The sequence below is a fragment of the Ambystoma mexicanum genome, chromosome 5p (genome assembly GCF_040938575.1).
Source record: "Ambystoma mexicanum isolate Mex_15411 chromosome 5p, UKY_AmexF1_1, whole genome shotgun sequence".
Lineage (NCBI taxonomy): Eukaryota > Metazoa > Chordata > Amphibia > Caudata > Ambystomatidae > Ambystoma > Ambystoma mexicanum.
Window position 1 is genome coordinate 282,943,243 of NC_090930.1, and position 26,717 is coordinate 282,969,959.

At 49.6% G+C, this 26,717-nt stretch overlaps 1 protein-coding gene across 6 annotated transcripts in view; it reads left to right on the plus strand.

The window, feature by feature from the left end:
• The window catches only part of LOC138480915 (acrosomal protein KIAA1210-like), a 1,033,315-nt gene that overhangs the window by 936,797 nt on the left and 69,801 nt on the right, over nucleotides 1-26,717 (plus strand). The window contains exon 12 of one of the 6 annotated variants that reach the window (XR_011274164.1): nucleotides 1,162-1,243. The exons of the other annotated variants lie outside the window; for them this stretch is intronic. The gene's annotated coding sequence lies outside the window, so the exon portion shown is untranslated. The remainder of the gene's footprint in view (nucleotides 1-1,161; nucleotides 1,244-26,717) is intronic. 6 annotated transcript variants of the gene reach the window in all.

A 26,717-nucleotide genomic window follows, 5' to 3' on the forward strand; every position in this document is an offset into this window, starting at 1 on the left:
CTGTGGATAGATTGTCTGGATAGAAGTTCCTTTTTGCCAGACCCTTCTGGATAGTGGTGGTCACCATTTTCTCATAGGTTTCAAATTCACATGGAATGGTATGTGGGGGTGGCATAAATGTGGATTTAATTTTGAGTCCTGTGGTGTTGTCCTTGTTTATAACCGGTGTGTGTGTTCCGGATGAGTGTTCGGGTAGATATATCTCTAAGAAGTATTTGAGGCGAATGTTGCGAAAAAAGCATTTTAATTCCACCTCAGTGTTGAACGCTTGAGCTCTAGCCGCAGGAACGAAGGAAAGTCCTTTTTCCAAGAGATTCAATTCTGCGGTAGTCATTACGTGGTCGGATAAGTTGAAGATTGGAATCCTCTCTGTTGTCCCTGGTTGTAATACCACTGGCGGGTGCGCATTTGTTGTCCCTGTTGTGATGGTGGTCTCTTCGGGCATCCTCATTGCATGCCCCGGGCGAAAAAAAGGTTGTTGGTGGTGGTGGTGGTGTTGGTTGCTTTGGCCTCCACTGGCACTACCACCACTGCTGCTCAGTGAGGTTCCTGAGAACGTTATCGATTTCTTCTGTTGTAATTACCCTGCTGGTGGATTTCAGTATAGTAGTTTTCTCGAAGATACAGATCCGTTTTATCCTCGGCATAGTTTTGCAGATCCTTTTAAATTTTTGTGCCTTCCTTTCAATTGTGATCGCTTTGAACTTGTCGACTTCAGCTTCTAGTTTCTCAAGTTTAGTTTTAGCGTCTTGAATGGTGGCATCTTATTGGAATTTTTCCTCTAGTTCCAAAAGTTCAGTGCCTTGCTTTTTGCATTCTTCGGCTGTGTCAATGACCAGAATGAGCCAGTCACGGATACATTTGTTGCCGACGCCGCTGACATTTTTGGTGAATTTTGGATTGTCTGTAAAAACACGTGGAATATTCTTAACCTGAAAACCCTCTGGTATGATGCCTGCCTTTAGGTATTCCAACATGAATTTGCCGTGCATCTTGGTGCGAATTACTTTCTTTTTCTTTTGATTGTATTCAATACTCCTGCCTCATTTATTAGGGCACCTATAGGTAGGCCTATTGAACAATTATCTGGCTTATCTATCTATATATGACTAATTGCACTATTCGCTAATCACAGCCCCTCTGACCATCCTACCCCTACAGGAATGGCCACACCAAGGACCTGAAATCCTTTCAGTGTACTTAAACACTGCCACGCTTCGAGCCACTGCTCTCCCATGATCCGGTAAGCACTGGTTCCTCTTAGTACTTAGTCACCTCTCTACTGCTAGACTATTTGAATTGACTCACTCCTGATGCACTCTTGTCTGTTTATCTCAACAGACCGCTTAGTATACTTAGGATACTTCTACCCCTGGAATATCCCATCCTGATGAAGGCCACACCACCTGAGCTCATTTAGCTCACCCTCTGGCCGAAGCACTGCCGTGTTGACCTATTGTACTGTTTGTGTTGTTGTTGTCCAACCCTACATTGTTTTGACGCATTTATGCCGCTTATTATGCGACTACTACACTAAATTCTCTAGTCTCCTTTCCAAGGATACTGTAGAGGATGCAGAAGCAAGAGAATGATGCTACAAATACTCAACATTTGTTCTATGTAAACTGGTTACTTTACCGTGAATATGCTCAAAAATTGAAGTATCGTTGGTCTCACTCAGTTAAGTGTACCTAAAACACTCACTGCAAATACATTGAATCTGAATTGCAGTGCACAGAATTGTCCTGTCTAATACTTGTCAGAAACTATTTGCACTAGTTGGTCTCCACCACGTGAAGGTGAGACCCTCTCAGGAGTGTGTTTGTTCCTTTCTCAGCAGTGAGATTCTCATGACCTTGCTCATCTTGTTTTATATATGAGGTGGGGTTGTTCCATTCCATGATTGCCAGAGCCTCCAAGCTGTTCCAGTTTGTGCCCGAAGAAACCAGGAAGGAGGGCTTCCTGTACCAGAGGTACAAGACCAAGAGGAAGACAATCATGGTGGTGCCCCTCCTGGACGACGTGCAGATGGAGGGCCTGGCCCTCTTGAAGAACCCTAGCACGGCTCTAGCCAAGCGGGATAGGATGGAGAAGTACTGGGTACCGGAATCCGCACCCAAGTGCCTGAGGTCGAAACCATCTCCATATTTCGGCAGCTGCGAGGAAACGGTCATCTAACCTGTCCTCGTCGTCTTCAGTCCCTCTGGACAGTGAGGGTAAGAAGATGGATGCCATGGGGAGGAAGGTGATTTACACGGCAGCATTTACCATCAAGGCGGCCATCGCACTGGCTATCCTAGCCAGGTACGACAGGGAGCTGTGGTACCAGCTGGGTCCGATTTTGGAGTTCCTCCCGGATGACAAGAGGATGGAGGCGATCGCCCTCTTCCAGGAGGGAGTGGTAGCTTGGGATCACGCCGTCACAGTGGCGCTGGACATTGCCGACATGAAGTTCCGACAGATGGGGAACGTATCTGCCTTTGTCGCCAAGGCTGGATGAAGGCTCTGAATTTCCACCAGCAGGTCCAAATGTTACTGGACATGCCATTTTGGGAAGGTCGTCGACGAGTGCCTACAGGCCATCAAGGCAGAGACCGCCTGTTCCCTGAGAACCCTCCAGTAGCGCTGCTCTTCTTTTCGCTCCTCCAGAGGAAAGTCGGACAGGTCTTCGAAAGGTTTCTCCCCCTCGTACCGTCAGCCTTCCAGATCCATGACCCAGGAAGCTCACAGAGGTCATTCCCAGGCCTACGGTGGAGGAGGGCAGGGCGCAGGTGCTGAAGCAAGCCTGAACTGACCAGGACGCTGGGCTCCCACCCCAACCTCCCGTGCACCCCAGTAGTAGGCCGGCTGACGAGGTTCATCAGCGGGTGGGAGAAGATCACCACCGACAGATGGGTGCTGGACGCTCTCGCCCAAGGACATACCCTGGAGTTTCAGCACAGGTGTCCGCGGATCCCTCCGGTGGCCCGTCAAGAGCAGCACATCCCTCAGCTCTTAGAGGAGGTACAGGCCATGCGACGAAAAGCAGTGATAGAGTTGGTTCCCTATCGTCTCTGGGCTCTGGAGTATATTCCCGATACTTTTTGGTCAGAAAAAAGACAGGGGGCTGGAGGCCCATTCTAGACCTACGACGTCTGATCAAGTACCTCCGGTCTCGGAAATTCAGGATGGTCCTGGTGCAACACGTGCTTGGCTAACTGGAAAGAGGGGATTCCTTGACGTCGCTGGATCTGGAATACTCCTATTTCCACCTACCCATTCATAGGAAGCACCAAAGATTCTGCACTTCGTAGTACAAGGGAGCACTACCAGTTCAAGGCCCTACCGTTTGGCTTGAAGTCAGCCCGCAGAGTGTTCACAAAGTGCCTGGCACCGGTGGCTGCCCACCAGCATCTACAGGAGAAACACCTGTACCCGTACCTCGACGACTGGCTCGTCCGGACCTGCTCGTGAGAGTTGGCCGTCGGACACATGGAGGTGGCCGTCAAGCTGCTGACAGATCTAGGATTCTCCATCAATTATCCAAAGTCCAGCTTGACACAATTGCAGAATGCGCTGTTCCTGGGCGCCAGACTCAATACGGTGTCCTGCCTGGCATCACCCTCGGAAGAGAAGGTAGCGACCATTCAAGGGAAGGTGCAGAGGCTGTTGTTGATGAAGGCGGCCACGTTGCGCACCATCAAGCCGTTGCTTGGCATGTTGTCATCCTGCATCTACTTCATCCAGCTCTGCAGGTTACAGAAGCGACCTCTTCAGGAGTTCCTGGACGCTCGCTGGATACAAGTGTCCAGAAACTTTGCAGACAAGATCACTCTAGACGACCAGTTCCATCGGGCGAGAAGGTGGTGGGGCATCTGCTCCAACATCACCCGGGGCACAGGGTTTCAGAACCCTCCATTCCAGGAAACTGTCACCACAGACGCTTCCCTGGAAGGCTGGGGAGCCCACACCGGGCGTCTGCACGCCAGAGGCCTATGGCTGCTGGAGGAGAAGGATCTCCATATCCACATCCTGGAGTTACGGGCAGTGTTCTGAGCCCTCAAGTCATTACTTCCATCTCTGAAGCGCAAGGTGGTGAGGGCCTTCACGGACAACACCACCACAATGTTCTACATCAGGAAACAGGGGGCACTCGATTGCTGGCGCTCTCCAGGGAAGCGCAGGACTTTTGGCTCTGGGCCGTCGGACAAGAAATGTTCCTTGTTCCCCTTCATCTAGCAGGAGTCAAGAACACCATGTGGACTCCCTCAGCAGGGAGTTTCGCTCCTGCCATGAGTGGGAACTTTGGCAGGGCGAGGTGGACCGCATCTTCGCCAAGTGGCACAAGCACCAGATCGATCCGTTTGTGACAGCGGCAAACTCCAAATGCCAGATGTTTGCCAGCAGATTCCACCAGCCGTGGAGCCTGGGGACATGTTCTCCTTCCCGTGGGAAGGGATGTTTCTATACGCATTTCCTCAGTTTCCTCTCCTGCTATGAGTTATCGATGCACTGCAGACCGTGTCAGTGCAGGATGATACTCATCGCCCCGGCATGGCCTAGGCATATTCGGTACCCGGACCTTCTCAGCCTGTCATTGTCGCCGCCGGTCAAGCTACCAACAGTCCCTTATCTTCTCACCAGAGGACGAGGTGCAATCCTGCATCACAACCCAGGATCGCTCAACTTGAGGGCTTGGCTCCTGCAGCCCTAGAGGTTGGAAGATATGAGTTGCCGGCAGACTGCAGGGAGGTCCTCGCCAAGGACAGGGCATCATCGACTCTGAAGTGCTACGGTCACAAGTGGAAGCGTTTTGCTACGTGGTGCCGCTCTAAGATGCTTACCCCTCTAAGGGTCATGGCCCCGCAGATTCTTCCATACTCGCTACCCTTGGCCAAGGCTGGACTGGCACATGCCTCGATCAAAGTACATCTGGCAGCTATCTCCAGCTACACCAGGTCTCCAGGAAGGTCTTCACTTTGGTCTCATCGACTCGTCAAGGAGTTCCTCACAGGACCTTTTCAATCTCTGCCGCCGGTGAATGCTCCTGGTAACACAACGTGGTTCTGAAAAGGCTCATGGGGGCTCCATTTGAGCCTATGCATCAGGCCCATCTCAAGTTCCTCTCATGGAAGACGGTTTTCCTTATGGCCATCACCTCCGCTAGGAGGGTGGGTGAGATACAGGCCCTATCCTGGAAACCATACCTGACTTTCCATTAATCGACGGTGGTGCTGCGGACGTACCCTTCTTTCATGCCGAAGGTTCAGTCAGAATTCCACCTCAACAAAACCTTTGATGTTACCTGTTTTTTTCCCAAAACCTTTGTCTCCGGCTGAGAGGGCCTTGCACTCGCTGGACATTGCTCGTGCACTGAAGTTTTACATGGCACTAAGAGTTTTCGAAAGACTTCACAGCTGTTTGTGAACTTTGGTCCTGTGAACCATGGGAAGGCCTTGTCCAAGGCTTCCATCTCAAGGTGGTTCTCCGGCTGCATCATGCACTGTCATCGGTTGGCGAACCGACCTCTGCCCGGCTGGCCAAGAGCCCATTCCACCAGAGCGATCGCTGCAATGGCGGCGTTCTTGGCGGGTGTGCCCCTGCTGGTCATCTACAGGTCTGCTACGTGAAGGTTCACACACACACCTTCACGAAGTTCTACTGCGTCGACAGGGATTCCAGAGAAGAGTCCAGAGTCCGCCAAGCCATGCTACGCAACCTGTTTGCTTGAGGTGAGTCTGTTTGAGGTAAGGTGAATTGCTTCTGTTGAGCCTTGCCACCTCCTGTGATTGTGTAATGTTGTACTGCTGTGTATTTGTTATTCATGAGCATGTGAATCTATGCCAGACCCCATGCTGGAGAAGGAACAAGTTACTTACCTGTAACTATTGCTCTCCAGCATGGGTCTGGCATGGATTCACATGCGAACCCTCCCTCCTTCCCCTCTGCGCCTTTTCTTGGTCCTACTGCCACTTTACGCGCTTACCAAATCTGAAGATGGCTGCCAGAGGAAGGGCTTAGGGAGAGAACCGTCATTGGCTTGGGGCAGTCTGACCCAGATGACAGTGATTGGTTTTTGGGAGAAATACAGTTTGTAAGTGAAAGTGAAACTTGTTTTCTTTTACGGAGGATTCCCAGCCTGACATTGGGGAATATTCATGAGCATGTGAATCTATGCCAGACCCATGCTGGAGAACAATAGTTACAGGTAAGTAACTTGTTCCTTCCACCTCTTCCCAGCATGCCTCCACTAGCTCTTCCAAAACAATGCCTTCTTACACCTCAAGGCCCTACTCAACCTCCTATAGTGATACAACCTTCTCTCAGGTGTGCCTGTCCCAATGGGCACTCCTTCTGGCTCCAGAGACCCCTTTGTGGATATACTGTCCACTTTACAAACTCTGGTTTCTGAGCTCCAGCATAGTCTTTCAGCTATATTGTTGCCTCCTCAAGAGCAACCTTGTGAGTTCCCGGCAAGTGAGGGCTTAGGCTCCATCACCCCCCACAGCCCCCACCCCCTGCTCTAACCCACTGCTGTCTAGACCTCTTCTACAGACTCTATCTGTGTCACCTGTCACCCTCACTTATACTGACACTGATGATTATTCATCCAGTGGTTCTCTAGGCACACACACCACAGATGAGTTTGAAGTCCTAGTGCCGGGCAAGGGTGAGCAAGCCGAACTACCGCTAAGACACTTGCCGCCAGATGAAATTGGCTCCTTTCTTGACTCAAGACATGGGCGGCCAAGCTGTTCAATCTTATACCAGAGGAACAGAAAAAAGGTTTTCTTAATCAGAGACGCAAATCTTCCAGGAAGTCTATGGTTTCCATCCCCATGCTAGAAGATATCTGAGAAGATGGTCACTTTGTCATGAAAACACCCCTCCACCTTGAGAAGAAAAAAAACACGTGCTTAGCCTCTCACTTATTCAGCGGCATTTTAGCATTCTGACAACTCTTCCTCCCCTGCATTGTGCCCCCAGACAAGGAGGGTAAGCAGATCAACACTTTTTGGAAGAGAGTTATCTACTGCTGCGACGATCATCAAGGCGGCTAATTCACTAGCGATTCTTTCACACTATGATTGTGATCTTTGGTTTAAAATGGGACCAATACTGGAATTTCTCCCAGATGACCAGCAAGACGAAGCACTGGGACTGTTGCATGAAGGGTAAGCGGCATCCGACCATGCCATCTCTGTTGAGATAGACATTGCAGATACTGGTTTTGGACAAATGGGAAACTTGGCAGTGTTACAGCACCAAGTATGGTTAAAGGCCACCAGCTTCCAGCCAGAGGTCCAATCAAAAGTAGTCTATCTCTTTTGACAGTGTCTACCTTTTTGGAGGAAAAAAGGTGGATGAAACCTTACAGGCTATCAAAGCCGACACTGACACGCTGTCACGACCCTCGCCCAAAACCCCCTCTGGCAAACCCATTGGCCAAGTGGAGTCAGGACTCGGGCCTCTAGAGCCTGGCATCCTCTTCAAAAGCCCTCATGGGGCCAGTCCTGGCGCCTATGGCGCCAGGCTCATACACCATGAACAATGTGATTAGGAACTACTTTATTGTATTGTTAGCCAACATGGAGGCATCCACATAGTTTGGTTCCTAAGAACCAAGCTATGCGGTCTAGTGTTTTGGGTGTGGCAGGCTTGGAACTACTTTCCCTGGTACTACTTTACCTGGGCTATATAAACCACACCCTGACTGCAGAACATGCTTCGTGTTACTTTGCAGCTTGCACCGTGACGCTCACCGTGTCCAGCTATTCCCTCGAACCTCAAAGAAGCAGAACCTGCAAGGAGACAAAAGGAACATCATTAGCAGCAGCATCTTACCTGCAGTCTTCATCTTTAAACACTCGCAGCTACTGAGAACAGCTTCCTCGAATCTGCACGCCTCCCAGACAGAACGCCCTGAAAGAGGAAGATAGAGGCAACATTAAAGAAAGCTGTAGAGACATTTACAAATTACTAACTGCTCAAAAGGCTTACCTGGCTGGTCACCTCTCAGCTGGCACCACTCTGGACATTCCACTCGCGCTGAAGAACACAGTGACCTACAAGGAAGGAAAACACAGGTTAGCAAAGGCAAGACTTCGCAGCGCTGTGCATAGCGCTTACTTACCGCATCATAGCGCTCTTAATGCGCCATCATTTACCAGCGGGGCTCAACCAAGCCAGTTTGCCGCGCTGAAGCTCTGCAAACCTAAGGGAGAAAAAAGAGACATTTTAAACAAAGAAAGGCATGCACAGCTATAAGACCTACCTGAACGATAACAAATGGGCCGGCGTCAGTGAAGTAACTGGACCGCACTCGCCCATGAAAGACAACGCGCCCCTGCAAAGAAGGCAGGACGGAGAGCACGCCTAATTCTACCACAAGGCAGAACCTTCCCCGCAGACCACATCAGGGCAAAGCTGAGACGCATACCAGCGAGTAACCCAGCTGGGTGGCGTCCCTGTGCATACCAGGTGAGCGTAACAGAACACAAAGCCTACCATAACAAATCCACCTGGGCGCCATGGAGACATCAGAAATGGACCAGTTGGCCCAATTACTAGGAGAGCTTCTTGCTGAGGTTCATTCTGCCCGACAAGAGACTAATGCCCTCCGGAGAGACCTAATAGTGACCAAAGAACACACTGAAGAGATTAGCAGGCAATACTTGCAATCACAGGCAGGACAGACGCCTCTACCTGGAAGCAATCCAACAATGCAAAACCCTGACATACCACCCACTCAGGTACAGATCACGTTACCTGGAACAGTGCCCCTGGCACCACCAGAAAGGTTCTCAGGCGACCCACGGAAGTATGCAGCATTCATCTATCAGTGCCGCCTTCATTTTCTTTGTAGGCATGGAGCATTTCCAAACGGCCAAGCTCGGGTAGCTTTTGTCTTATCATACCGAGTGGTAGTTCAGCAGATTGGTCGGTGCCATTGGTAACCCATGACGATCCTCTATTACATGACTTTGGGGTGTTCCAGAGAGAAATGGAAAAACTTTTTGCTCGCCATACCCAGGAACAAGCAGTAGACCATGAACTCTTGTCTCTCCGACAGGGGAATCAGGACTTGTTAACGTACATTGCTACCTTCAACAGATTGGTTGCCGAAGCTAGGTGGCTAGAAAACAAAAGAACCACGTTATTCCATCGAGGCTTACGAGGCGAATTAAAGGATGTCTTAGCCCAGGTGGTTGATCCACCCAGAGACTGTGCAGAATTCATAAATCTGGTTGTGCAGCTAGACCACCGGTTGCAGGACCGAAAGGCAGACCGGTCTAAGACAGACCCTCGGACCGTGTATGTTCGACCAAGGGAAAACACACCCCGTGTACCTGAAAATGCTGTAGAACCCTTGCAGATTGGAGGGATACGGCCTCCATTAATAAAACAAGAGCGGGACAAAAGAAGACAACAGCTTTGTTTGTATTGTGGGAATACTGAAGGACTGTCCAGTAAAACCCCCAAGAAGAACATTCGGGGCCACAGAGAAGGATGAAGCTAAGGAATCGGGAAACTACCAAGCTCGACAATCGTAGAGGTCAGTTTGTTGAGTGAGAAGAGAGTTGCTGACCTCGCACTTTACAATACCAGTGATCTTAATTAACCACCAACAGTCAAGAATGCATGCCGTTGAAGCATACATCGATAGCGGAGCAGTTGGAAATTATACTGATCAAGAACTGGCAGCAGAGATGGGGCTTCCTTTGTGTTCTAAGCCAACTATGGACAAGGTAACCACCGTGGATGGGACAGAAATTGCTTCCGGACCAGTAACCCAGTGCACAGCCAGGGTAATCTTGCTGTGTCAGGACGGACATCGGGAGTCTATTTCATTCGATCTCATCAAGGCACCTCAGTTCAGGCTAATACTAGGGATGCCATGGTTGGTTGCTCACAACCCTTTGATAGACTGGCGGGCATGAAAATTAACCTTCCCCAGTGACTGCTCCCCTGCCTGCTATTACCAAGAGGAGAAACCCAACGTCTGTATCCCCATGACTCCCGGAGTGACAGTATCAACCCTGAGAGCAACTAATACCTTGCCAAATGAATACCATGATTTCCAGGATGTGTTCCGAAAGGACCAAGCCAATACATTGCCGCCGCACAGGCCCTATGACTGTCAGATCGACCTTGTTCCTGGTGCACAAATCCCTTGCGGCAGGATCTACGCTCTCACAGAACCAGAAAACCTTCATTTGAAATCCTATTTAGACCAGTACCTTGCAAACGGATTTATCCGTCCTTCGAAGTCCCCCGCAGCCAGTCCTTTGTTCTTCGTACCGAAAAAGGAAGGAGACTTGAGAACCTGTATTGACTACGGCACATTGAACAAGATCACCGTGAAGAACGGCTACCCATTGCCAGTTATCCCTGAGATGCTAGACCAAGTTAAAGATGCCCAAATTTATACCAAATTGGACCTTCGAGGAGCGTACCACCTGGTCCGAGTCAGAAAAGGAGATGAATGGAAAACCGCTTTCCGTACTAAGTATGGCTTGTTTGAATATCAAGTCATGCCCTTCGGGTTATGCAACGCTCCTGCGGCATTGCAATATTTAATGAATGACGTCTTAAGGGAGTTAATTGATGTGTGCGCCTTAGTGTACATAGACGACATCTTAGTATACTCAGCCTCGGAACAAGATCATGTCGGGCACGTTTGTTCAGTCCTCACCAAGCTCCGTCAACATCGCTTCTTTGCAAAGCTTGAAAAATGCTTTTTTCACGTCACCTAAGTAGAGTTTCTTGGTTTTATCCTTACTCCAGGAGGCATCAGAATGGACGTGCACAATGTAGATGCCATTCTGAAATGGCCTTCACTGACGTCTCTGAAAGGGGTACAAAGCATGCTGGGCTTTGCTAACTTTTACCGCCGGTTCATCCCAGACTTCTCTCAGGTTGTGCACCCAATCACAGTACTATTACGAAAAAACTATACAAAGTTTACTTGGACCGAAGAAGCAGAAGAAGCCTTTCAGGAACTTAAACAAAGGTTTACCTCCGCTCCAATCCTGCGACATCCTCGTCCAGACCTCCCTTATGTCGTTGAAACTGATGCGTCCAGTCTCGCAATGGGGGCTGTCCTTTCACAGAGAGACCTGGAAACCGGCCAGCTACATCCTGTGGCCTTCTGGTCGAAAAAGTTCTCACCTCCAGAGATTAACTATGCCATCACGAACAAGGAACTCCTGTCTATCAAATCTGCCTTTAAAGCCTTGAGGCACTACCTTCTGGGGGCCAGACGCACCATTACAGTCATCACAGACCACCAAAACCTGCAATATCTCAAAACAGCCAAGACTCAGTGCTCGCGCCAATTACGGTGGGCCCTTATCTTCGCCGAATATGATTTATGTAATCACATTTCGACCAGGAGTCAGAAACGGAAAGGCAGATGCCTTATCTCGCATGGGCAGAGATGTATGTATGTATGTATATATTTTTATAAAGCGCCGGTAGCCCGAGGGCATCAGGGCGCTTGAACATTACAACATAGAAGAGAAGAAAGCAGGCATAAAGAGACGCAAAACAGTTGGCATGGGAGATGAAATGGTATATACAACTCCAGACACAGGACCTATTATACCTGAAGACAAACTCTTGGGTATCACGACAGCCTTAACACAAGCCGAACTACGAAAAGAAATCCAACGGACAATGAATCCTGATGCCTACCTCGCATGGCAAACTCAAGGAGAACAATATACCATCAAGGACCACCTACCCTTTTTTAGGGATCGCCTATATGTACCCAAGAAGGAATTACAACAGCATATTATTTCAAACTATCACGATTCACTGATCAAAGGGCATCCTGGGATCGCCAAAACCCTAGCTAAGGTGAAAGAACTTTTGGTGGCCTACCTGGCGTAAGGACATCATTCAGTATATTCAGTCCTGCGGTGTCTGCGCACAAAATAAATCACAGAAACAAAAACCGTCTGGTCTCCTACAACCATTGGACATTCCTCCAGTTCCATGGCACACTCTTTCCCTTGACTTCATCACTGATCTACTTCCAAGCCAAGGGTTTAACACCATCCTTGTAGTTGTGGACCTATTCTCGAAGGTGGCCCATTTTATTCCTCTCAAAGGCCTCCCAGACGCAGCCACTTTAGCAAAAGTGTTCCTGGAGGGCGTGGTTAAGCTACATGGCTTCCCTTCGGTTCTGGTCTCTGATCGAGGCAGCCAGTTTGTTTCAAACTTATGGAAAAAAATGCTGTGCAATGGCGCAGATCGACGTTCGGCTATCTACCAGTCACCATCCCCAAACGGACGGCCAAACCGAGAGAACCAATCAGACACTCGAGCAATATTTACGGTGCATGCTGCACCACGAACAAAGGAATTGGAAAGACCTACTATGGATAGCCGAATATGCATATAACAATTCTTTGCATTCAAGCACGGGACAAACGCCCTTCTATACCCTTCATGGCAGACATCCACGTACCTCTGAACTAGACCTTCCAGCCAGCTTGGAAATGCCAGCGGTAAAGACTCTACACACAACCATTACTCCGGCTTTCAAAAGGGCAAAGGAACACCTTATTCATGCCAAAGAAAAACAAAAGGGATTTGCCGACCAACACCGGAAAAAGGCCCCTGATTATCAAGTAGGAGACAAAGTTTGGTTAGCCGCTAAATTCGTACCCATCAAGGGAACCCGGACCTTTCATCCCAGATTCTTAGGACCCTATACCATTAAGGCAATTATCAACCCAGCAGCCGTGAAACTGGATTTACCACGTAATCTACACATCCACCCGGTATTCCATGTGTCCCTCCTGAAACCAATGCAAGTCCATACTTGTTGACGGAGAACCAGAATTCGAAGTTAAAGATATCTTGTACTCTAAATACTCTAGGACCAAGCTATATTATCTCATCGATTGGAAAGGATTTGGACCACAAGGTAGATCCTGGGAGCCCAGTGAGAATATCCACGCACCACGTCAGGAAATTCCATCGGAACTTCCCAACCAAACCTGGGCCAGACAGAAGGAACACCGTGGGAGGGGCCTTGGGGGGAGAGTGCTGTCACGACCCTCACCCAAAGCCCCCCTCTGGCAAACCCATTGGCCAGGTGGAGTCAGGACTCGGGCCTCTATAGCCTGGCATCCTCTTCAAAAGCTCTCATGGGGCCAGTCCTGGCGCCCATGGCGCCAGGCTCATACACCATGAAAAACAATGTGCTTGGGAACTACTTTATTGTATTGTCAGCCAACATGGAGGCATCCACATAGCTTGATTCCTAAGAACCAAGCTATGCGGTCTAGTGTTTTGGGTGTGGCAGGCCTGGAACTACTTTCCCTGGTACTACTTTACCTGGGCTATATAAACCACACCCTGACTGCAGAACATGCTTCGTGTTACTTTGCAGCTTGCACCGTGACGCTCACCGTGTCCAGCTATTCCCTTGAACCTCGGAGAAGCAGAAACTGCAAGGAGACAAAAGGAACATCATTAGCAGCAGCATGTTACCTGCAGTCTTCATCTTTAAACACTCGCAGCTACTGAGAACAGCTTCCTCGAATCTGCACGCCTCCTGGACAGAACAACCTGAAAGAGGAAGATAGAGGCAACATTAAAGAAAGCTGTAGAGACCTTTACAAATTACGAACTGCTCAAAAGGCTTACCTGGATGGTCGCGCCTCGGCTGGCACCACTCCGGACATTCCACTCGCGCTGAAGAACACCGCAACCTACAAGGAAGGAAAACAAAGGTTAGCAAAGGCAAGACTTCGCAGCGCTGTGCATAGCGCTTACTTACCGCATCATAGCGCTCTTAATGCGCCATCATTTACCAGCGGGGCTCAACCAAGCCAGTTTGCCGCGCTGAACCTCTGCATACCTAAGGGAGAAAAGAGACATTTTAATCAAAGAAAGGCATGCAGGATAGCAACAAAACTAAAGAACAGCAATAAGACCTACCTGAACAATATCAAACGGGCCGGCGTCAGTGAAGTAACTGGACCGCACTCGCCCACAAAAGGCAACGCGCCCCTGCAAAGAAGGCAGGACGGAGAGCACGCCTAATTCTGCCACAAGGCAGAACCCTCCCCGCAGACAACATCAGGGCAAAGTTGAGAAGCATAACAGCGAGTAACCCAGCTGGGTGGCGTCCCTGTGGATACCAGGTGAGCGTAACACACACCCCGCCTGATGGGCACTTTAGCAACGCCAGCATTCCTTTCACTCAGGGAAAGCGAGATTATCAAGGATTTCGTGGGAGTAGAAGTCCTCCTACTGGCTGCAAACATCCCACACTGGAATCCAGGAGGGTTACAAGGGAAGGTCCCAGTGCTACCGAGAAAACCAACGGCAACGCAGAGTTTCTTCCAGGGCTCAAGCTCTGAAGCAAGCCTGACCAGGCCATGCACCCAACCCCAACCCCCTTCAGAACCCCACTAGGGCCGGTTAACCAACTTTGATGCACAGTGGAAGGACATCACCACCAGCAAATGGGTGCTAAACATCTTTCCTCATGGCCATACCCTAGAATTCATGGGGAATCCCATTCCAACGAAGGTACAACACTAATCATTTCTCCTGCAAGAGGTACAGACTCTCCTAAGGAAAGAGGCAATCAAAGTTGTCTCATCGCACCACCGGGGCTCCAGAGTTTACTCCAGACACTTTCTAGTGAGAATAAGGTCAGGAGGATGGAGACCTATATTAGATCTCGGGAAACTCAACAAGTTCCTCAAGTCTCAAACATGTTGCATAGTGACACTACAACACATTCTAGACCAATTGGAAGAAGGGGACTTCCTTTACTCTCTAGACCTGAAGGATGCATATTTCCAGCCCCCTTCCATCGAGGACACAGGCTTTTTTTTTGTTAGTCCAGTGAAAGCACTATCAGTTCAAGGCACTACCCTTCGGGCTGAAGTCAGTGCCACGAGTGTTCACAAAATGCCTATTCCTCAGTGACAGTGTACCTCCGTCACTCAGGCATTTACATTGATCCTTACCTGGGTGATTAGCTAGTACACGCTCCATCTGTGCTACTAGCAACGCAGCACACCAAGGCTCCCATCCAGTGTCTGACATCTCAGAGATTCTCAATCAACTTTCTGAAGTCCTGTGTGCAGCCTGCTCAAAACTCGCTATTCTTGGGCTCACACCCTAACACCCTTGCATGTCCCGCCACCCCCTCAGAGGAGAGGGGTCAACACGATACTGCAAAAGGTCCAGCGGCTATCAAGCTTGGCAATTTCATTGGTCCCCTCCCTCAAGACCCTGCTAGGAATGATGCCCTCATGCTTCTCCTTGATTCCGAATGGCAGGCTCTACATGGGACCTCTGCAAGAATTCTTTGATGCCCATTGGCAGTAAATATTGGGGTCCTGGGAGGACAAACTTCTCCTAGCACCATCTTTCCACTAGGCTCTCCAATGCTGCAGTCATCGCTGCAATCTCACGCAGGGTGTTCTTTTTGCCTAGACTTTAACGTCTTAGGAGTTGAGGGCAGTGTTCGGGGCCCTGAAGTCCTTGAAACCGCAGCTTCAGAACTTGGTAGTTCACAGACAACATCCCTGCCATATTTTATATCCGGAAGCAGGGGCGTGCCTGCTCTCCAATTTTGTCTGTGGAAGCTATGGAAAGGGGCGCTGGCGCAGAACATGGATTTCCTCACCTTCACTTTACCGGGTGTTAGGCAGAAACCTGTGCAGTTCCCTTAGGGACCACTGCAAAAAGTTTAAGACTACAGGAGTAAGCAGTAAATCCAATTGGTAGCAGTCTGCACCACCCAGATTTACCTGGTAGCTGTGGCTGAGCAGTCAGACTTCTCTCAAGAAGAGTTAGGCAGTATAGAGTATACACAATAGGGCTAAAAATACAGTAGCACAAGCAAACACCTACCAGAGCTTTGGTATAAAAGTATATAATTATTTATTTAAAAACACACTTGTAAAAATACACTGGCACTAATATGTCAAGCAAGTTCAAACAGTCACTATAAGTATATACACCTCCCTAGTTAATTATTCGACAAGTCTAGGTTAAGACACCACTTATTTAGCAAAACAGGTGAGCGCGTAACCGTAGATGGCACTCCAATAATTTGTTTAAAAAGGGAGCGAAAAGGCAGAATAGGAAAAACACACAGTGCCAATACTTTTAAGAAACCACAGCAAGTCAAGAAAGGCAGGGTCTACTGTAGAGCAGAAAGTTCATAGGCCAGGCCCACTCTTGGAGAGAGCAAAGCGGAATGTGCCTAAGATCATGCAGTGGAAATGCACTCAGTCTATGCAGAAAAGTCAAAAGAGGTTGGATCAAGTCAGAAAGATAATGTTAGCAGGTCCGAGGTCACCCCAGGATAGAGACTCAAGGATTTACGGGACACCTTGGACAGTCTGTTGCAAGGGAGACCAGGCGGGACACAGTACCTGAAATAGTGAGAAAGCTCCAGCGGGGGCAGTTGTTCCTGGCAGCGGGTGCAAGTCGGAGCTTCGTCCAGGGGAAGAGATGATCTCGACGTGCAGGAAAGCTGGAGGTCGTTGCACTGCAAGGGAAGAAACCAGCCGCGGAGTTTCCCGGTTAAAAGGTACGACCCTTTTATTCGCGGTAGTGGTGAAGCGTGGCTATCTGGCCGCTGGGGTGCTTGGCATGGGCGATTCCACCACAAGACGATCCAGGAAGGCAAAAAAGGCGAACTGGTTGGTCCCACCAGCTCAAAGGGAAGAAGACTCTCCTGGAAGAAGATCTCCACTGTCGTCGGGGAAGTGGTGAGTTCGTACAGCAGGGCTCCACCGGGGGTGTCGTCATTGTAGATGGCTCAGCTTCTCCCCTCTTTGGATTCTTTGGGTCCTGTGGCGACTTCTGAAGTTCCAGTCCCCAAAGGACTGCTTTTATGCAGCAAAACCCCCATTCATCAGCCTAGCTGTCACTCAAACATGCTAAGTGGTGAGCCGGGCGGCTCACCACTGAGCCAATCACACAAGAGTGCGACTTGAGTTGCCAAGGCAACTCAGTCCAGGGTGCCTAATCCCCCTCCCACACATCCTGTTGACCCCAGACAGAGTGGCACCATTTGGAGGGCTTCTGTGGAGAAGCCCACCAAAAAGTGCAACAAAGGGCTCGACTTGGGTTAGAGTTTCAGAGGCGAACACAAACGCCATTTTACAACCGAGTCCTGGCAAAAAGACCCAACCGGGGAATAAATATTAAATAAATAACACAGCGGTATCTTTAACATTGCACCAAAAAGTGGTGCGTTTAAAATGAATGGGAAAATCCCATAGGAAATATTCCGGTGGAATATTTCGCGTGGTATCCACTGCCACCAGCCAGAAACTCGACATGGGGAGACTGGACAGTGCCCCCTTGGAAAACAGACCCAGGGGCAATCGAATTACCCCTACCAGTACTTCCACAATATGATGGTTTGTACTGGTTCTGTTCACAATTTGAGACTAGAAAAGCCAATGGTGACTTTACATGCCCTGGGAGACAGTAGTCAGTCCCAGGGTATGGAGTCTATGTTTGGGGGTCACTATGACACCCCGGTGTTACTGCACTGATGGTGCTGTGTAACACACATACCAAAAACACATGAAGCCCTATGGAGTAAAAGACCCCATAGCCCATAAAACACATTACATAGTCAAAGGACATTCTCAAAACATGCCTAAGAGTGGGAGAAAGAGTCTCGCTCTTAGCAGGAGTAGAAAATACCCCAAAAATCCAGCCAAGCTGCTGGGGTCTCACTAGGTTTGGGAAATTAGCCTTAACAGAGAATTCTCCCTAACACCGGGAATCCGCAATACCATTGCAGACTTACTCAGCAGGGACCACCAGTCCTGCCACAAATGGGAATTCACCAGAGGCAGGTTCTCCACCTCTTGTCCAGGTGGGGGTGTGCAGAGATCGACCTGTTCACCACAACGGCCAACACGAAGTGTGCCCAGTTTGCAAGTTGATTTCCCTAAGCACGGAATCTGGGGGATGCCTTCTCATTCGTATGGGAGGTGATTTCCCTAAGCAGGGAACCCCTTCTCATTTGTATGGGAGGGACTGTTGCTCTACACTATTCTCCCCCTCCCCATTCCTCTAATGCTTTGAGTTCTAAGTACACTCAAACGGAACTGCTTCAAGATGATCCTGGTGGCCCCAGCATGGGCACGCTAGATTTGGTACTCAAATCTACTTCGCCTATCGGTGGCTCCATACATCAAATTGCCTCCTCTCCCAACCTGCTCTCCACAGACGGTGGCTCTGTGCTACACCACGATGCAGCATCGCCGCTCAGCTTGATGGCTTGGCTCCTGCAGCCCTAGAATTCAGAAACATCCCGTTGCCTCCTGAATGCATGCAGATTCTGGCTAGAGCATCTTCTACGCTGTCCTGCTAGAAGAACGAGTGGAAATGCTTTACCACATGGTGTGAAACCAAGCAACTAAACCCGTTGCACATCTGAACTACTGCAATATTGCCATACCTCCTGTCTTTAGCAAAAGCAGATTTGGCACACTCGTACATCAAAATGCATTTAACAGCCACTTCCCGCTACGCAAGTGCGCCTTCCCTCTGGTTGCAGAGACTGATAAAGGAATTCCTCAATGGACTATTCCGTGAATTTCCACCTGTACGATCCTCGACTCCTGCTTGCGAACTTAATGTGGTCCTCTCAAAAACGAATAAGCATTTGTCGAAGCTCTCTTACAAGCTCCATTGAAATTTCTCTCCTGGAAGACAGTGTTTCTAGTTGCCATAACTTCAGTCAGACTATAAGGTGAACGTCAAGCATTATCCTGCAAGCGTCCAATCCAAAGTGATTCTCTGGACAAACCCTTACTTCATGCTGAAGGTTCCCTTTGCTTTTCACCTAAACGAAACGATGATAATACGGTCTTCTTTGGCTCTCCTTCGTCACCAGCACAACAGAGTTCCACAAGTTATCAAAGCTGTTTGTTGCCTTCGTACCAGTCGGTAAGGGCAGATTGCTGGCAATATCTTTCATTTCAAGATGGCCGTCAGCGTGCATTTCACATTGCCATTATCTGGCCAACAAGCCCCTTCCAGGAAGACCGAAAGCGCACTTGACAAGTGCCATTGCTTCTACTATAGACTTCCTGTCCGATGTTCCCCTGCTCGGCCTCTTCGGGGAAGCCACGTGGAGGTCTGTCCATACCTTCACAAAGTTCTACTGCGTTGATAGGGATTCCAGGGAGAAGTCCTGAGTCGGCCAGGCAGTGCTTCTCAACCTGTTCATATGAGGGGAGTGTTCCAGAGGTGAGTTATTTGCTTCTGTAAGTGCTATGAGTCTGCCGACTGGTTTTGTGTATGTACTGCTGTATAATCTTATTCATTGAGCGTGTGAATCCATGAAAGGTCCAAAGCGGGAGGAGGAAAATGTAACTTGTCTGTAACTCCTGTTCTCCATCATTGGTATTTTTCATGAATTCACATGCAACCTTCCCTCCTACCCCTCTCTGGCTCTTCTTGGTTCTTGCTGCTACATTGCATTTACTGCCAAATCTAAACATGGCCAGCAGTGGTGGAGCTAAGGGGACCTATCTGATTGGCTGTGGGCAGTATGACCCAAAGAGACATGAATAGAATACTAAAGTGACGAGCAGTTTTAAACCTTAAATGTAACTGCTTTAATATTACTGAAGATTCCGAGCATGACGAAACAGAATATTCAATGAGCATTTGAATCCATGGAAGATACCAATGCTGGAGACCAGGAGTTACAGGTAAGTAACTTATTCTTTTCAATTGCAAATGCTAAAACTCCTTGAAATTAACCGCCTACTACTTACAGCTTTTGGCAATGGCATCATCAATATGTAAACGCCTAGAGGCAAAGCATGGTGGGATTGTGTTTAGGGAAAGCAAATTGTACTAGCTATGTCCTTAGCAAAGCCCCTTGTGTTCAGGCCATTCACAACCCGTACAGCAGGTGGGGTCACTGTGCCCTACACCTAGCCAAAGGCCGTGGCCCAGGCTGAGTGATCATTGGGCAGTGTATGTAGGGTCACTGTATCCATGCCTGGCGAATTGCAGTGGTTTAGACTTGTTACTAGAATGTCATTTCAACTAAAGTTATATTTTCAATATAATATTCCAGGAACAGATCAATTTAAAATTTTTGTTTTAGAGAAAATCAGTCCAGCAGAAAGTTTTAAATAAAAAAAAAAGTATAGTTCTATTGACAGTGTAGTCCACGAATACCTCACTCCCAAGACCAAAAATCGTATTCAGACTGCCATTTTGATTGGTTGATGTGAGCGTCAACAGCCTCCTTTCTGAAGAGAATGAATTGGCAGCAGGCAGTTCTGGGATTGATGAGGCAACGTGTAGCAGGATGCGCCAAGTGGAGTTGGGGGGGTCTGCACAGGTCCATCTGGTCTAGACATAGTGGAAATGGATCATGCAGTGGTGCAGATCTGTTTTCAGGTTTGTCTCCAAAGGCTTCAGAAAGGCCAGATCAATGTTTACAGGCCTTACATCCTTCATGAAACCTGGAGAACTCCAGAGTATTGATGTCGTCTATTCCTGCAATACAGCCATAGTTATCCGTGAAGGTACAAGTCCACACGAAATCCTACAAGTCTATTAAGCCGTTTACCTTTGTGAATATGACCGTGTAAAGGACCCACTCCCTCTCCTACATGATGGGTTTTCCCTGGTCGTTGAGCGTCTTCCAGGGTCATATCCTAACAGTCGTCAAATAATGATTTATTCCAACAACCAAGGTCATAGAAACTTTTTTATTATTGAGACCCTGAGGATAGCCATTCTTTATTTCTAGCAAACCCAGGTAGTAAAACAAATCCGATTCTCCCTTACTGTATCTAATTTTATTGATTGTGCCTCTGAGTCATGGCTTAAAGAACCAACCGCCTTCTGGTTTGATGCCTTTGAATAGACAGCACTTGAGGGATCCGCACAGAACGATGGTAGAGCGTCATAGTAGAGTACCTTTTGTTTTCCTGGAAGATGGCACAGTGGGTTAAGCACACCGCTCAGGCGTCAAGCCTGCAGTGCGCAACATTAAATCCAGATAGGGCCAGCTCTTCTTTTAATCCTTCTGAGGTTGATACATTGCGTAATATTAAATTTGGTCATGCTAACACACATAGTGGTTAGAAGAGGGAGGGACCTGGCACTAAGCGCTATATGTAATGATTTATTACTGTACCATCTGTGTTAGTAAGAATTACTGAATGCTCCACTAATGCTAAATCTGTGTAATTTGAACATGTATTGTAACATCTAGAAGTAAATTGGGTCTTGTCATTCACATGTACGTAACACACATGTTGATATAACATCCCGTTTTTCTTCAAAGGGAAAATGTTACTGTTAGTTGAAATTTCTTCAGTGTAGCAGGATCAGCACCCAATCCTCTCTAAACACACAGTAGTAAGGGGAAGCTGCGCTCAGAGGAATGATGACAATCGCCCACCCAACCTTTTACATCTGGGAAGCATTGGGAGATCCACAAGAGCTGTGACTCCCTTTCAGTCCATAGTGTATCCTTGCAGCAGCAGGGAATTCCTACAGAAATAAATGCTACAAAAGAATATGCAATGTTTCACCCTATGGTGGCACAATGTGTTTGATGGTAGTGTCCCCAAGCAAAACTGTATGTAGTATATTGTAACCTAAACAGCTAAAGCACAATCATCTACAACAAAGATGCCATTCACAAAGAATCGCAATGCACTGCACAGAGTTAATGAGTTGTCTGCGGACTTGTGCAATGTTGTAATGTTTTTGACTAGTAAAGCTGTCCCTGTGCGAATTGCTGTAAATGGAGAGATGCATTTCTATCGTGGCGGCACATGGTGCAACTCGTTTGCCGAGCTCCTCTTTGTCACACATTCTGTGGATGCCATTTGTCTCGACGCATGAAGGGGCAGCCTCCTATGTGCTGGTGCTGCCCATTTGATTTGTTTGGAGTATTAGCCGGATTTTCTAGCGTAAAATTGACTTTCATGCCACTTTTCTAAATCTGTGAAAACTCCATAGGTTTTTTAGTCAATTCTGAATGGGAACACAAAATCACCCATAATAGATTCTAATTGGGTGTGGGGCCCACATTACACTTGAACTGCATATCTGTGAAAAGGTACACTTACAGAGCAGTTTCCTAGCGCCTCAAACCTTGATGGGCCTCAAGCTTTGTTCACTTCTTCACTGCTTCATATGCATTCTTCTGGCCCAGCTAGTCATCCACCAGAGGATTTAAAAGAAGCTCTGAGGGGATTGGTTCCTCTGACGTATTCCACATCTATGACCGGTAATCACCACAGCTGTGCTGCTTCAGAAAATATCTGGCATCTGCGTCCTTCAACGATGACGTCAATACGCTGTCCTCGAGGGCCTCCGTCGAGCCGACGTCACCGGATGTTATAAGTAGGATGCACGACGACCGTAGCCTCAGTTCCGTTGTTTCCGCGAACATGTTCGCTTCGGAGATCTCGGCACGCCTCGGTTCTTCTGATTTCTATCGGTTCTTCGAACTTGGTTGTTTGTGAAGATATCATGTGTTCGTCTTCTTCTACCCCGCGGTCGGGATTCAAGAAGTGTAGGGACTGCGGTTCCAAGATGTCGCTTACGGATCCGCACAACGTCTGCCTCTGGTGCCTTGGCGAGGACAACGCCACTGATGACTGTGACGATTGCCAGTCTTTAACGTCAAAGGCCTTGCGGGAGCAGAAGAAGCTATCTGTAGGTAGGGTTTCCAAACCCTGAAAGTCGAAATCCGCTGGGCTTTCGACCAACAGTTTGAGGCGCGACTCTCTGTGTCGGCGTAAGTCCAGGGGGTCTTGGTCCCAGAGTGGTTCCCGCCATTCCTCTGCCTCTTTGAGGCACTCGCGGAAGTGCCGTCACCGGTCGCCTTCCCTGTCCTCGCCCGAGGACTCCGCCAGATGGCGGGTTGCTTGTCCCAACAAGCATTCCTCTCCTGCGGAATGGGATGCATTTTGTAAGGAAATTATGGCGATTTTTGAATCGCAGGGCTCCGTTCCGTCCGCGCCTTCGAGAGAAGCCGGCAGGGAATGCACTAGGGCCACCGCTCGCATGCCTTTGTGCTCAGGCGGTCGGCGCGATCATCGGGAGCCTTCGAGGTCCCGATCGGACAAGGTGGATTGCTCTAGCCATGCCCGCTCCAGGTCCTGGTCCTCGACGCCCTCGTGACCGTCGGAGCCTGTGAGGTCTTCTAAGATGACATCGACGCCACCAGCGCCATGTCCGTCAAGGGACTCTCTCGAGGTTCCGCCTCCGAGGAAGTCATCAGCGCCGAGGCCGTCGAAGGACACTCTCGGGGCACCGCCCTCGAGGATTGTGTCGAAGCCATCGGCGCCACGCTCCACGCCGATTCCGTCGACACCTTTTGTGGAGGCTTTACCGGAGGTACCCCGTGCATTGGTGGAAACTCAGAGGAAGGCCCTGAAGAAGTCAGTGAGGCCTGTCTCAGAGGAAGGCCCTGAAGAAGTCAGTGAGACCTGTATTTGAGCCTTGTCTGTGCCCTCATCCAGGGATTTATTCCAGCCTCTGGATTACATCTCTGAGGTGGATGAAGGGTATGATGAAGGTTTGGTTCCTGATGAGGTTCCTGACAAACTATTGTCTGCTCATAGCGAGATGGAAGACCTGCGGCAGTCTTTGCAGGACGCCAGTGGTCTGGACACCTCTCCGGAGGTTGAGTTCGGTAGGCCTGAGGCTGGCACGCACGCCGAGTCTTCATACCGGCATCTCATGTCGAGGGTGACGGAGTACTTGGGGTGTTCTGCGCCGCCAGTGGATTTTCTGCAGGATGACCTGACAGATATCTTGGACCAAGGTCCACCAACTGACCCAGTACTGCCATTTCATATGGCCTTGCAAAAAAGGGTGGCAGCGGCTTGGACTGCTCCGGAGAGTCTCCCGGCAGTGGGCAAGTCGTTGCCGAAAAAATACCGTCCAGCCAGTGGTGGCCCTGGCTATTTGTCCATGCACCCTACTCCGGAGAGTTTGGTGGTGCAGGCGGCTATGACCCCAGCAAAGCAAGCATCGTACCCTACCATCCCATTTCACTCACACTCTGTGGAATTGTGTTTCTTTGGCGGCTGAACATATTCTCGAAGGGGAGGAACGGGATGGCTTTCTTGCCCTTGTACAGGATGGCACGGATGCCATGTGTGAATCTGTTCAATCGGGTTTGGACTTGGCAGACTGTGTCAGCCGGTCCATGGTGGCGAGCACCGTGATGCGCAGATTTGCGTGGTTGCGGAAGTCGGGGTTTGCTCCTGATGTACAAGCCTGGCTTCTCAACATGCCCTTTGATGGTGAACATCTTTTTGGCAGCAAGGCTGACGAGAGCCTTGAGAGGTTGCAGACCTCCAAAGCTGCAGCGAAGTCGTTGAGCGCTGCAGTTCGCCAACCTCTGCCTTTTTGTCCTAGGGCACAGCATTGGAGGGGAGGTGCCTTTCGATACTACTCTACCTTTGGTAGATCGAGGGGAGCTGCAAGTCAAAGGGGCCAACGTAGGAGTACCAGAGGTGGAAAACTGGGTACTCGAAGTGCCAAAGCCGCTCGGGCCGTTGCCTCTTTGCCCTCAGGCACTCCCACAGCCGCTTCAGATCAGTCATGAGGCCATTTCCCATGGTTCGCCGGTTGGGGGAAGGCTGGCGCAGCATCTTGTAGAATGCCGTGCCATTACTTCAGATGTGTGGGTTCTGGAGATCATAGCCCACGGCTACTGTCTTCCTTTCCGGCAGAGGCCTCACGACAATCCACCGGGAATCTCTCTTGGAAGAGTCTGGATCCGCTCCTTGCGCAGGAAATCAAATCCCTACTAGAGAAAGGCGCCATAGAACTGGTGCCTGTAGCGGAGAGGAACAAGGGATGGTATTGCCCATATTTTTTTATCCTGAAAAAAGACGGGGGATTGAGACCCATCATGGACTTGCGTGGTTTGAACAAGCTCCTCAGGAAGGACAAGTTCAAGATGGTTACTCTCTCTCAAGTCCTCCAGGCCCTTCAACTTCAGGACTGGTTGGTGTCTCTCGACCTCAAGGACGCTTACTTTCATGTGCCGATTCATCCCAAGCACAAGAAGAACCTGAGGTTTGCGGTTGGCGACTCGCACTTTCAGGTCCTGCCATCCGGATTGACCTCCGCCCGAGGGTCTTCACCAAGCTCATTGCGGTGGTGGCAGCGTATCTCAGAAAAGGGGGGATTCACATCTACCCCTACCTGGACGATTGGTTGATCAGGGCGCGCTCTCAAGGGCAATTCCTGCATAATCTGTCAGTCACCTGCCTCTCCCTTGACAGGCTGGGCTTCTCCCTCAACTTAAAGAAGTCCCACTTGACACATACCCAGCGGCTCCAGTACATCGGAGCAGTGCTCGACACATCCCTGAGGCTGTGTTTGCCTCCCCAGGTGAGGGCTTCTCACATTCTGCAGATGGTGAACAAGTTTCAACATGCCCAGGGTCTCCCAGCGTTCGAGTTCTTGAGGTTGCTCAGGGTCTCCCTGCATTCTCCTGGTGCCAGAGGCTAGGGGGCGGATGAGATCTCTGCAGTGAGCTCTCAAGATGCAGTGGTCCCAGTCCTCCGGCAGGATGTCGGATCCCGTTCATGTGCTGCCCTCTGTCGCCCAGGATCATCTGTGGCGTGCTGTCGAAAGCAATCTGATGAAGGGGGCTCCATTTTGGCTAACCTGGCCGGAGGTGACGATCGTGACGGATGCATCCCTCACGGGGTGGAGAGCTCATGCCAACAAGTTGACAGTCAACGGTCGTTGGTCTCTGTCGGAGTCCAGACTCCATATCAATCTGTTGGAGCTGAGGGCTGTCAGGCTAGCCCTGAAGGCTTTTCTGCCATCTGTGCGGGGGAAGAATGTCCTGATTCTAATGGACAATACAGTGGCCATGCACTACCTCAACAAAAAGAGGGGGCAGGGTCTCTCTCTCTGTGCATAGAGGCGATTCAGCTCTGGTTCTGGGCCATCCAGCAGGACATTTCGATCTCAGCAGTTCATCTGGCCGGAGACAAAAACGAGGCGGCGGACGCTATGAGCAGGCAGAGCACGGTCTCTCATGAGTGGGAACTGGCTCAGGAGAATCTCCATGAGATCTTCGCCCTTTGGGGGACCCCACAAGTGGATCTCTTCGCCACCAGTGTCAACCGGAAGTGCGAAAGATTCTGCTCGCGGGAATTTCCTCCAAGAGGAGCCTTAGGGGACGCGTTCGTAGTGGAGTGGTCTTTCCCACTGCTGTATGTGTTTCCTCCAGTCCCCGTCATTTCGCAAGTGCTGCGGAGGTTACGGAGGTTCGGTTTCTGAATGATCTCATTGCTCTGGCATGGGCCAGGAGAACGTGGTACCCGGACCTTCTCGACATGTCCATCTGCACTCCTCGCCGTCTTCTCTACCGAGACGATATGCTCTCACGGGAGGGGGGTCAGGTTCTCGATCCAGAGGTCAAGTCTCTCAACCTTCATGCTTGGCTTCTGAAAGATTGAGGTATAAAGATTGGGACCTCCCTGAAGACGTGATGGAGGTGTTGCTTTCGGCCAGAAGGCCTGCAACAAAGTCCCTGTACCGTTGCCAGTGGAGAAGGTTCTGCGACTCCTGCAGGGTTAAGCATGTGGATCCTTTTTCATGTGCCATTCCTGTGGTTCTGTCTTTTTTGCTTTTGTTAGCCCACAAGGGCCTGCAAGTGGGTACCATTAAAGGTTTGCTGCGGCGCTGTCCATATTTAAGTGCTC